Source organism: Schistocerca cancellata, chromosome 9, assembly GCF_023864275.1.
Source record: "Schistocerca cancellata isolate TAMUIC-IGC-003103 chromosome 9, iqSchCanc2.1, whole genome shotgun sequence".
Lineage (NCBI taxonomy): Eukaryota > Metazoa > Arthropoda > Insecta > Orthoptera > Acrididae > Schistocerca > Schistocerca cancellata.
Window position 1 is genome coordinate 413,718,032 of NC_064634.1, and position 14,094 is coordinate 413,732,125.

Consider the following 14,094-nt stretch of genomic DNA (forward strand, 5'->3'; position numbering starts at 1 on the left):
CGACCACGAACACTACTCCACCTCCTGGGCCCATGTCCCAAAGAACTCTCACACTGGCACTCAGAGTGACACCCACCAGGAGCAGTAGTTTGAATGTGCTCCTATGGGGCAAAAGACTTGTGGACACCAGCAACAGTGGTAGACACCCACAGACAGCGCATCACCTTCATCAACAAATCATAGGGATTGGAGTGCTGCCACACAAACTGATTCAGTGCTCCCATCCAAACCAGGATCACCAACAGTGGTACACAAAGAATCAAACCCCAACCCCCATAATCATTTCCCCAATTCACTGATACAACCTGCATGCACAGACTGAGAGCAGGAATACCAGTAGCATCATATCTGGAGATGGACAAGTCCATGCAGCCTCTACAGTCATGGCCAACAATGCACATATTGCCTCGAACCACCATAGTGGTGGACGTTTAAGCTCCAGACAGCAACCAGTGGGTTTAAAAGCCAGGACAACAAACATACCACCAGTCTACCTCCTGAAACATTGTCCCAGGCGCTTCCAGCCATTCCAAGTGACGGGAACCTAGTGTACGACCTGCCGCTATCAAAGCCCACAGGAAAGTATGGAGATGGACCCCAGCAGTTGACTCACTCTCCCCAAACAGCAGGGTGCTACTGAGGAGAAAAGCCTACACTATATCTGTGGTAATAATTGCGTTATATCTCGAAGTACATCAGTTGCCGAGTGGTACTGTGGATCCACCTTGATTGCTGTACTTACCCAGTTTTCCAAGATGGAAGCAAGAGGGTCAGCTGAGGCTCTCAGCCAATTAACACACTTCGACATCCATATTCATGTCTATGATCTGTTAAATAGAGGGTCCAGTATATCAAACTCTCTGAGGATTTTAAGAACAAGTAGGCTTGAATTTATGTTCAAAATGGAAAGAACAACGCTACAGTCCCCCTGTTTGAAGGAGTGTATTGAATTAAAAACCGAAAAGAGAGAGGTCACGGCTAGGGATTTCGACAAAGATGTTTATAAATTAATAAATAATTCCATTTACGGTGAAACCATGCAAAACGTAAGAAATAAATACGATATTTTCATTAGTACCGAACGGGATGAGCGTTGGGGCGTAACAAAGTGCATTGCCAGACCAAATTTTAAGCAGGTAACTATTTTCAATGAGAACTTCGTTGATGTGTAGATGTTGAAGGTTTGAGTACAGTTTACGAAACCTATCTGTTTGGGTATATGATTACTGGAAGTCTCCGAAATTTATATGTACCGTTCCTCCATAATTCAGTGCATGTCCTCAAAGTACCCCATAAGCATTTTTAGAGGTATGCACGTAGCAGATTGCCAGTAATCATCTACTGTTCCCCCCACAACCTTGATTAAATACCATCCTGCATTCTCTAAACCATCTAAAAAATCTGTGGCCTTAAAATGCTCAACCCAAACAGCTGCACTAAAATGAACTGGGTGGAAATCACACTTAATACTAGTATGACTTGCACAGCTGCGTTAGGTCAAACTTAAAAACTAATCTACTTGCACAGGCACTCATACAATCACACACGCACATGAAGTGAAAAAGAGAGAAATACGGTAAACTATTTTTTCCTTCATTTACAATTTTATAAACATTTTGATGATTTTTGTCCAGTTTTTAATCCTTTTATGTGTATTCCACATTTCTAACCAATTTTATAAATTTTTTAGATCATGATGCTTATGTATTCATGCATACATATTCTGCTAAGTATTCAGAACAAATAAATAAACAGAACATATTTATACTCGGGCATACATATTTACAAAGACATCACACTCAAACGTACTTACAAGCATACACACAGACACGTAACACTCACACATGCAAGCACACAATACATCACACACATGCAATAGGTACCCTACGATAAAAGAGCCACACTATTCGGCACATGCTCTCACTCAGCCAGTCACTCTCTCTCTCATTCACACCGTGGGAGTACCTCACCTCCTCGCACGCTTCAATTAAATACACTCCTGGAAATTGAAATAAGAACACCGTGAATTCATTGTCCCAGGAAGGGGAAACTTTATTGACACATTCCTGGGGTCAGATACATCACATGATCACACTGACAGAACCACAGGCACATAGACACAGGCAACAGAGCATGCACAATGTCGGCACTAGTACAGTGTATATCCACATTTCGCAGCAATGCAGGCTGCTATTCTCCCATGGAGACGATCGTAGAGATGCTGGATGTAGTCCTGTGGAACGGCTTGCCATGCCATTTCCACCTGGCGCCTCAGTTGGACCAGCGTTCGTGCTGGACGTGCAGACCGCGTGAGGCGACGCTTCATTCAGTCCCAAGCATGCTCAATGGGGGACAGATCCAGAGATCTTGCTGGCCAGGTTAGTTGACTTACACCTTCTAGAGCACATTGGGTGGCACGGGATACATGCGGACGTGCATTGTCCTGTTGGAACAGCAAGTTCCCTTGCCGGTCTAGGAACGGTAGAACGATGGGTTCGATGACGGTTTGGATGTAACGTGCACTATTCAGTGTCCCCTCGACGATCACCAGTGGTGTACGGCCAGTGTAGGAGATCGCTCCCCACACCATGATGCCGAGTGTTGGCCCTGTGTTCCTCGGTCTTATGCAGTCCTGATTGTGGCGCTCACCTGCACGGCGCCAAACACGCATACGACCATCATTGGCAGCAAGGCAGAAGCGACTCTCATCGCTGAAGACGACACGTCTCCATTCGTCCCTCCATTCACGCCTGTCGCGACACCACTGGAGGCGGGCTGCACGATGTTGGGGCGTGAGCGGAAGACGGCCTAACGGTGTGTGGGACCGTAGCCCAGCTTCATGGAGACGGTTGCGAATGGTCCTCGCCGATACCCCAGGAGCAACAGTGTCCCTAATTTGCTGGGAAGTGGCGGTGCGGTCCCCTACGGCACTGCGTAGGATCCTACGGTCTTGGCGTGCATCCGTGCGTCGCTGCGGTCCGGTCCCAGGTCGACGGGCACGTGCACCTTCCGCCGACCACTGGCGACAACATCGATGTACTGTGGAGACCTCACGCCCCACGTGTTGAGCAATTCGGCGGTACGTCCACGCGGCCTCCCGCATGCCCACTATACGCTCTCGCTCAAAGTCCGTCAACTGCACATACGGTTCACGTCCACGCTGTCACGGCATGCTACCAGTGTTAAAGACTGCGATGGAGTTCCGTATGCCACGGCAAACTGGCTGACACTGATGGCGGCGGTGCACAAATGCTGCGCAGGTAGCGCCATTCGACGGCCAACACCGCGGTTCCTGGTATGTCCGCTGTGCCGTGCGTGTGATCATTGCTTGTACAGCCCTCTCGCAGTGTCCGGAGCAAGTATGGTGGGCCTGACACGCCGGTGTCAATGTGTTCTTTTTTCCATTTCCAGGAGTGTAATTTGAATATGGGAGGGTTTCAATCCCGTCATCACAAATGGCTCTTTTATCATCATGAGTTGACAATTCGACTTTAGATTGTAGCACAGTCTACACCTTGTGACTAGTTTGCTGCGCCAGTTATGGAGGTTGCGGTGGGGTACTGTGAGCGCCACCATGTAGACACTACATGTAGTCTTCGACCTTGAGAACAGTGATGCCGCACATCGCACACTCTTAACCTGCCTCTGGGTGGCTTCATCTATTCTACGATATGCATACATTTTGGACCTTAGACGCACAGACTCCAAAATGGGCAATCCATCCCCTCATCTTTCATTAAGCCGATTACCTTCTTGTTCTGAGGAATAATACCATAACGTTATCCGCTACGTATCCCGAAGTGTCGAATTCATTACCGACACACCTAATTACTTCATTTAGACTGTAGTTCTTCACCCATTAGATGAAGCTGTCTGTATCCATATAAAGTAACTTTGGTTTCACGAAATGAGTTTCACACTGGAAAAATCCTCCACGGATCCCACGCTCGAAGAAAAGAAGCATGTAAGCATCAGTCAAAATTTCGATTCTCCGCCTCGTTTTCTTGAGCATTACGTCCCAGGACAACGAAAGTGCCATGTAATAAAAGGTGGGGTCCAGAGAATATAAGGCCATGCATACACTCTGGAATTTTCAGAATTATCCACAAGCAAGCACACGTCGGTGTCCGAGTATAGTCTTGCGTATTCACCCAGATTTGGAACGTTGAATTCCCGCCAGACATTCACGGCATGCTCATGATCTGCATTTGTTATGGCATCGCCTGTGAGAGAACTGGTAAATGTATATATGTCGAGTAGCCTGGTTCCGTCAAGTTTCGCCTCACTATCTGGATAATCATAGGGGAAAACACCTTTCCTAGTCACACGCTCAATCTTTTCCTCATCGGGATATGCAGATCAGGTGATATGCATATCCTACTGACGTATAGTGCACAAAGCGTGGCGTATCAAGGAAATGCAGGGAAATTTTTGGCGTCATTCGTTTGGAGAATGAAATATACTTCTCAACTTTCTCAGAAGGAGTCTGACTTGTTTTTCCAGCCGAAAGTAACCAATTGCGAAACTGGGAAGTGAGCGTTATACCCACTTAAATTGCGGAAGAAAACATGTATGTGTCATGGTAACTGATATTTCAAATTGTTTGCGTTGTGAGCTGTATCACAGAACTTCACCGTAAGATGATAGTGGTCCCTATGGGGAGTTTCAGCTTTTCTATGTAAACGGAGCTCACAAATATGACAGTTAACCGCATCACTGCATATTTTTTATCCTCCTATGATTCAATCATGGAGGGCTTTTCAAGGTCAGTGAGCAATCAAACTGCGGGACTGTCCACAATATAAGCTCCAAAGCGGTTGAGACTTGGATCATATGAGCATGCAGTTTGGTACGCTGCCGCATACACTATGTATTTCTGCAAAAAGGTGGTATGTGAGGCTAAGGGATTCCCTTGACAGTGGGTGACTGGGCCAAGGGTATATTGGAAGTCTTCATATACAACAAACAGATATCATTCGTGCTGATGGACGTTCTTGAATTTAATGAACTTGATTTGTTCTGTAGGCATAACAATATGTACCGGTTCCTTAGATTCCCAGTCCTCCAGATATCTTTTTAAATCCATTTTTTCTGAAATGGTATTTAGACACTTGAAGCATATGCTTTTCTTATGTCCTTCTTTCGACAGTTGGCTGCAAAGGAGGCGGGGAATGGCTTTGATCCAAACATAATGCTGATTATCACCTCCAGAGATCAGCAACATTTTTAGAAGAACATCACGCTCGCCTGCGTATATATAAATGCAGTGGTCTAATGCAGTATGCTTGTCCTGCTCATATAGCCTGCTCTTCTGCGTCTTCAGTACATAAACGTGAACTGATATTCGGGGATTTTGTACCTCAAATTTTGCTATGTCCTGAAGTTGTTTGGGGAACTGGATACTGTCTAAGTTATAACATCCACGAACGTTAAGACCTATTCAGTATCGAGATGTGCGCTGCGGATCTTTTGTGTAATTTCTTTCGCAAGCCACGATTGACCATGCAAAACAAGCGTTATCCTTTTCATTTTGAACGTTAATACAAGCCTGCTTTTTCTTAATATCCTCAGGGAGTTTCATATAACTGAACCCCCTAATTTAAGAGATCATAGACATGAATATAGATGTCGAGGTGTGATATTTGGCTGAGTGCTTTAGCTGCACTACCAAATCATAAAACTGAGCTAGTATTGCTCCCACAGTGGATTCAAGATACCACTCGTCGATTGTCATACTCCGAGAAATAGCGGCATTATCACCTCAGATGTAGTGCAGACATTTTTCCTGAGCGACACCCTGCTGCTTTTTTTCTTTTGGGGGGGGGGGGGGGAGGGAGGAGGTGAGTCAATTCGCATAAGAGTACCGAGTTACGTTTAAATTTAATGACATTATATCTTGATCATCTAGAGCTTTGAGGAGCTCTGTCTCCAGCACCGGGAGGCATGCTTCTAGAAATCTGACTGGGTCGCGATAACTGCTAGCCCGAATCTCAATTCTAGTAAACGAGATACGGCCTCAAAGGCACGAGCAACCGCCGAGTATTATGGAGAGGTCATGAAGCCTCTATTCTGATCTCCTTCACTATTAGGCCGTAATAGAGCACTACTACTAGCCACAGTTTCACTATAATTAATACCACAACTAGGAGATTACTGTATCGACTTGGTGGATGACTGAGACGGGGAGGTATTTCACCCTCGCCGGAATTGTTGTTATTGTGGAGCCACCAATCCATCTCACAGAAGTCGTCTACATGAAGATACTAATTATAAGAAACAACAATAATAAAAAAATCTGTACTGAATTTGCCTACAGTGAGATATTAATTTCACATCACTACCAAAAAAATAAAAATAAAAAGTCCATTCCCCTGGTCATTATTCTCGACACATACCTCTAATAGAATCTTATCCTGCTCTTGATCCATAGTCTATAACAACGAAGAATATATGCCTCACACAACTGTATATGATGAAAAAATAGTCTAATTCCAGTATACAGGGTGAAGCGAAATTCGAGCACTCAGGCTTCGCAGCGCGACTCCTCACATGCCAGTGATAAAAAAATGTCTGTCATAAAATTTCTTCCATCGAGTACATCCGGCAGAAAAAGGACATTAAAGACTGGCAATCTGACAACACTGTAAGCAGATGTACGGTAACTACCTCTGTTAGCACATATTATTTACGCTGTAGATAATTTTTTAGTTAGCATGCAGCAAGTCGATGGTTCAATCCGTGGTTAGGGAAACATTTTTTTTATTCGCTAATTTCTTTCTGACATTTTGTACTGTGATACACACTGTTTCTAAGGTCACATGTTTCCTAAGTTTACAACATTTTGTAACGCTGACAAATAAGAAATAGGCTGTTGAAACAAATCACTTGTCATAGGACAGAGTAACTACAAAAACATTATCAATTTCGAGCTGCTAAAGATGATAGCACAGTACAATAACACAACATATACTTCTCATTTCTATTACACATAATATGAGCGCTCAGACGTTGCACATTAGCACCAGTGACAGTAATGTCCACAGTAATGACTGCATGGCCTTCACAACAGAATACTTCGTCCTCAGAACAACAGATGCTCAAAGCGACCTCCCTGCACATCCAAACACAGCGCAGTCTACCGGATCATACAGCTCTGGACGCTTTGCAGCAAAGCTGCATGAAGACACGCTACCAATTCCTCCACATTCATCAGCGGAGTGGAGTACACGTGCTCCTTCAGGTGTCCTCCCAGGAAGAAATCCGGGGGATATATGTCACGTAAACACGGTGGCCATACAACTGGACCTCCATGCCCAACCCATTTCCCTGGAAATTTCCTGTCCAAATACTGTCTTACATTAATCCTAAAGTGTGGAGGTGCACAATCAAATTGGTTCAAATGGGTCTGAGCACTATGCGACATAACTTCTGAGGTCATCAGTCACCTAGAACATAGAACTAATTAAACCTAACTAACCTAAGGACATCACTCACATCCATGCCCGAGGCAGGATTCGAACCTGTGACCATAGCGGTCGCTCGACTCAAGACTGTAGCGCCTAGAACTGCACGGGGTGCACCATCATGTTGGAACCATATCCTCTGGTGAATATGTAGTGGAACATCTTCCAGCACATCAGGCAGATAGTTTGGGAGGGATGCATGATACCTTCGTGCAGTCAACCGTTCAGGCAACATGTAGGGGCCCAAAAACCTGTCACCCAATATTCTGGCTCAGACATTGATACCATAGCGAACTTGAGATCCATGGTCGCAGGTGACGTGTGGGTTAACCTCACAGCAATGATGGGCATTGTGCATATTGAAAACACCCTCACGACTAAATGCTGATTCATCCGACCATATTTCAGTGTTAATGAAGGCATTGTTGACTTCCTGTTGTTGTTAGAACCATTCACAAAATTGCATCGGCTGATGGCGATCTGCAGGATGCAGGTGTTGCGTGAAAGCATAATCATAGTGGTGCAGCCCATGCTCCTGCAGCACGTTAATGGACGTGCATTGCACTTCATGCAGCTGCCTTGCCACACTATGTACACTTCGCTGAGGTTCTTACTTTATGACCTCCAGAACAGCTTCCCCAGTAGCTGGAGTTTGGCGAGACCATGGACGACCTCTGTCATGCGATGGAGGAAGGAGAGAACCTGACTCCTGATGGGGCAGCTCCAGACGATGAAACCCATTTTTATCTGGATGGCGTCAACGAGTATATCTAGCAGCATATTCACGAAAAGCAACACCAGGCCAGATATCAGATGCACCAATGACCAGAAGCACATCCACATATTCAGCGGTTGTGTATGCCATACATCTGCCACACTGATTTACAAGTTTACAATGAGAAAATTCGATACAGGTATGCATGTACTGGAATCTGTCGCAGGCACGTTACTTGACTCGCAACTAGTCCCTGAATGGTGGGCAGCGCATACACTATAAACACGCAATCAGTCCTGCGCAGTGTTCCACATAATGCACATTATCCCTCTGACAGTCAGATATTGTTCTGCATGATTCATCCCGACACTGCTAACTGTGAAATGTTCGGTTTAGAATTACACTGTTTCCCTAATGATAACGAGCACGGGGTCTCGGGTTCGATTCCCGGCGGGGTCAGGGATTTTCACCTGCCTCGAGATGACTGGGTGTTTGTGTTGTCCTCATCATTTCATCATCATCCAGGAAAGTGGCGAAATTGGACTGGGCAAAGATTGGATAATTGTACGGGCGCTGATAACTACGCATTTGAGCGCCCCACAAACCAAACATCATCATCATCATCTCTAATGATAACAGACGTGATGATTCCACAATTCCATCGATAGAATAATAATAATAATAATAATAACGTGATGATTCCACATTTCCATCGATAGAATAATAATAATAATAATAATAATAATGCATTGAGATATGTAATAAACAGCATGTGGTTACCAGACTCAATGTTGAAAGGCATAATTAGCGGAGCCATGGTGATAACACATACAAATAGTAACCGAGTGTGGACATATTCGCAAAACACGTTGCTAGTCATGCTGGTAACGTAAGACCTTAACAAAATGTACTGGACTTGAATGAGGCAAGAATAATAGTTGGTACTAAACTACGAAACCGCTGGAGGGAATACAAAGAAAACAGGTTTCGCATCTGGTAGACGAAGTGGTGCGAATAAATTCACGCCCACGACGTGGAAAAGGCTTTCTTCAAAGCTGAGCAACCTTCCATTTCTATGATTGTAATTTGTAAGTGCACATGTTTTCTACAGGACCCGCTGCAATCGCAGTTGATGATTAAGATGCCAGATACCTCACCACCTGGACTACATTTACCAAATAAAAAACACATTCCTTAACACAGGATCGAACCATCAACCTCCTGCATGTTAAACCAAAACTCTTTCCATTGCACCAACTGCACAGCACAGCTAATACGTGCTGACAGAGGTAGTTACCTTACATGTGGTTACAGTGTTACCAGATTGTCACTCTTTAACATCCTTCTTTTTTTTTTTTTTTGCCCGCATCTCGTGGTCGTGCGGTAGCGTTCTCGCTTCCCACGCCCGGGTTCCCGGGTTCGATTCCCGGCGGGGTCAGGGATTTTCTCTGCCTCGTGATGGCTGGGTGTTGTGTGCTGTCCTTAGGTTAGTTAGGTTTAAGTAGTTCTAAGTTCTAGGGGACTGATGACCATAGATGTTAAGTCCCATAGTGCTCAGAGCCATTTGAACATCCTTTTTCTGACGAAGTGCTCGCCTGACGAAATTTTGTGACGGACATTTTTTTTTATCACAGGCATGTGAGGAGTCGCGCTGCGAAGCCCGAGTGCGCGAATTTCGCTTCGCTCTGTATATAACAAACGTACTTACGTTCTTGCTGCATTTTGGACTCGAGCAGCCGGTCAATGTTCGTCAACTGCTACTCTAATGATGCAACAACGAGATCAAAAATTTTATAAACACTTGTTACTATCTGATTATACTAAGAGCTGTTTTCGGTACATGTAAACTACCACACATAGTTTGGAAATGTACTTAGATCAGCCCACGGCGCGGGGTAGCCTCGAGGTCTGAGGCGTCATGCCACAGTTTGCATGGCTCCTCCCATTGGAGATTCAAGTCCTCCCTTGGCCATAGGTGTGTGTGTTGTCCTTAACATAAGTTAGAGTAAGTTAGTTTAAGTATTGTGTAAGCCTAGGGACTGATGACCTCAGCAATTTGGTCCCATAGGAAGTTACTACCTATCACCACAGATCAGCCCATCCATGCTATCAATCATATTGAATAGCTATTATTTAATGGCACTTCGAAAGAATCATTCTCTATAATTTGCAGGTTCTTATTTTCAAAACTGAAAAACGTGCACTAATAGCTTTTACTCTCTCATAAAGATTCATGTTGGAAATATAAATTTGAAACTACTTTTCGTATTAGGATATATTGCAATTAGATTCTGTCGTGAAGAAACTAGAGACATTCGAGCATACTATTACAACATTCGGCGCCCAATATCGTTAAGCTTATCTCTCATTCGGGTAGCGTAACTATCACAATATTTAACTTTTCACTATTACAATTTTCAGTAAACTTAAAAAATTGTCAAATATATTCAGATTAACTTTAACTATTCCCACTGTTTTCAAAATAGAAAAAAAATCGTCACAATCATGAGAGCAAATTTATCATGTCTTTAAGGAAAAAAAGGCTGAGCAGTCATATAATTTTCCAATGTTTCTTGGTTGCATATTATTGAACCGTTTGTGTCTCCTTTTTAGCTGATTATGATCTTGATTCAGTTTTGATAACCAGCTTCAAGCATGTGCACTTCCAAAATAAAAACCTTGAAAATCAGTTTTTCCTCTTCACAATAATTATCTTCACCGTTGATTTATTGATAATTCTTAACGATACTCATAGTATGGTACACATTTTCACCCAATAACTGACTTCAATGGAATACAGACATGAATTGAACAAAAATATAATAGTAATTCGTATTAACAATGTTATAATTTATTCTTTGCCGAATCTGCTGGCTCAACGATGAGGCCTTCTGTCATGGCATGGCTGTTGGCTTGGCGCGTACAGCAAGCAGCTACTTAAGCCAGTGTGACCGTGCTGCTGCCGGTCCGCCGTCGTTGGTTCAGCGTCCTCGAACACCTGGAATATAAGAACATAAAAACACTACACACAGTACATCTTTTACGTAATTTTAAACTATTGCATTTATGAATATTGACCACAAAACTCGTTAACAGCACGTGACTACAAATATTATAGTATTCTTACCCCAAGATTATACATCGAACAGCATTCTTGAAGGAAGGCAGTGCTGATCGGCAAAAAATTTGCAACATTCACTCAAGAATATCAGCACATTATCACACACAGAATTTTGAGATGTACTTACATGTTACTAACACAACTTCTTCAGCTTGCTGGCGACATTCAGCTTCCAGCTGACGTTGTAATTCAGCCCGCATTTCGGGAATGAATACTGAAGTAGCAAGAAAAAAGAACTTTCGTAAACACTTGTTAACAAAATGTTATCACATTCTAGAAAAATTTTGAAACTTTGCCATCAAATATTGGCAATTTAAACTCATAATTGTTTTATGAACACATACAAGGAAATTGCTAAAAGTTTGTCCATTTCCCACTCCACTGCTGCTGGCATCACTGCTGGTTGAACGTTTCATATTGTGGGAATCACATGGACACAACTAGGCATTGTCAAAGACCGATGATGATTGTGGTAGAGGTTGGGCTTTATATGCCTTCAGACCCCACCCTCTGTTTTGCAGAGGACCAATAGGAACTCAGAATACCACAGAAACAAGTTACAACAACCCATCTTTTTCTTCAAACAGGATTGGTGCAGGTATTTAAGGAACAGAATATAGATGTGAGGGAGGAAAAAAAATTCTGAGACAAACAGCCTTTGTTTGCCAGCAAGTGGCTGGAAAGTTGAATGTAGCTGCTAGCTTCAGAAAAACATGCGAGAATGCTGATGGCTGATGCAGGGATGGGAGAGGAGACACCACAGAGTCAGGCACACCAGTAGTGCAGCCATGCCCACAGTGCATCACAGAGCATCTTAATGACTTTGTGATGACAGAATATGAAGCAATCGGAAGTTGTATCCTTTTCAGACCATAATTCACTGATTTCCTATCCTCTGAAATTTTTTATGTCTGCTACCTATTCCCATTTTATAAACAACTTCCATCAATTATTTCCTTTAATTACATCCTCTGAATTGACAAATTCTACATAAAAAATTCGAAATTGCTGCCAAAATTCGAACTTCCAGCCAAGGATAGGTGAAGGATGGGAGGTGAAGGGAAAGGGGGAGGGGTGGGGAGGGGGAGGGGGAGAGGTGGGGAATCCATATTCCAGCTGAGGAAAACACATGACGACATCTGGGGTGGTGGGGGTTGGGGTGGTGTTGGGTTGGGGTGGTTGGTAATTAATAGATCAATTTAATTAATCTCCATATCAATTTGATATTAAAATTGCGCTAATGCCGCCATTACCCTACTACTAACGTTACCTCACTCGATGATTTAACGCCTTATTTCGCAAGAAAGGACAAAATATGTCACACACAAGTTTTGAATATTAACCATTTCTTTTACGTGGAACTTCAGCAGGTAATGGGTAGTATACTGATGCGAGCATCATGACAGTTTTAATGTGGGACAGTAGTACCCAATTGAGTCTCAAGAACTTTGGCAACTCCGTATGGTTGGTCGTTTGATTTTCACATCTAGCCATGCCAAACAATTCAAAAGCGTAATGATTTACAGTTCATTATGCAAAAAGACTGAATGCCATCCTGAACATGACTGTCATCGACCTTGTCGATGGGATTGGTCTGTAATTCAGTACCCTTTGCATACCAATACGTGTATCTGTTCCAGTAGTCACATACATATCTGGTATTGGTGAACAGAGAGAGAGTTTTTGATTTATCGCAAACAGTTGTTTTACATGCGAGTCAGAAGCACACAAGAGAAATTGTCTGTGATTGCTGGAGTCAAGGGGGCACATCTTTTACTTTAGAGTCACGCTACAGGCAGACAATACTGAAAGGAATTAGAGCAGAAAAGAATCGTGATAAGTAGATGAGCGTCTTGTACCTGTAGAAGATGTCGAAAATTCTGAAGCGACACATGTTCTGTGCCTCCCTCAACACTACATAACCATAGGGATAAAGAAGTGCCAGTACACCACGTAATCACAGTAATGGAGAAGTTAAATGCCAGGGATTATAGACTACCTTCATTTTCGCACAGAGGTAACATGGAAGAAGAAGGATTTGAAACACATGTAAAAGTTGGACACAACGTGAAAAACGTTGAAACAAGTATTTTTTATGTTGATCAGTACCTAGAAGCATGTGTTTGTGTGTTGTTACTGCAAAAAACTTCTCTGGCAGTTGTAACACTTTAAAGATCTCCTCTACGAAAGTTTCAGCTGTTTATGAAAAATGTAGATAAATTATTGAGTAACAGGTCGGACGAAAAGAAACAGTGGTTTGTGGAGATTTCAGTGTAAGTCCCTTACGACATACAGACAGGGAACTGACCTAGAATCATAATTTGGGCGTTTCAGTCTAATTTCAGTTGTCAGTTTTCCAGTCCAGCAAGAGGTAGGCAATTGGTTGATAATATTATTACAGACAGTGTGTACTCAGTTTTAGAGGACTTACCAAACCATGATGCACAGTTAATGGAAGTAAACAATATGGCACACTATAACCCTGAGGCAGATTCATACAGTGAGACTTATTAATAAGAAAGGGATACAATATTTTAAGGGGAAGTTAAATTACGTGGTCCATGAGGAGGTATACAAGCTGAACCACTTAAAACTTTCACTACTAATACTGCAAAATTAGAAAGTGCTATTGATGCGTGGTTTTCGCAGAATGGATTTTAGCAAGTAAACAGATTGTAACAATACTTACAAACTGTATTTTCTGCGCAAACATACACTTTTTTTTTAATGGAACACTCCCTATTGACACTAGAAAAATAAAAGTGTGACAAATCAGAAAGTCAGTGGTGTTTTTT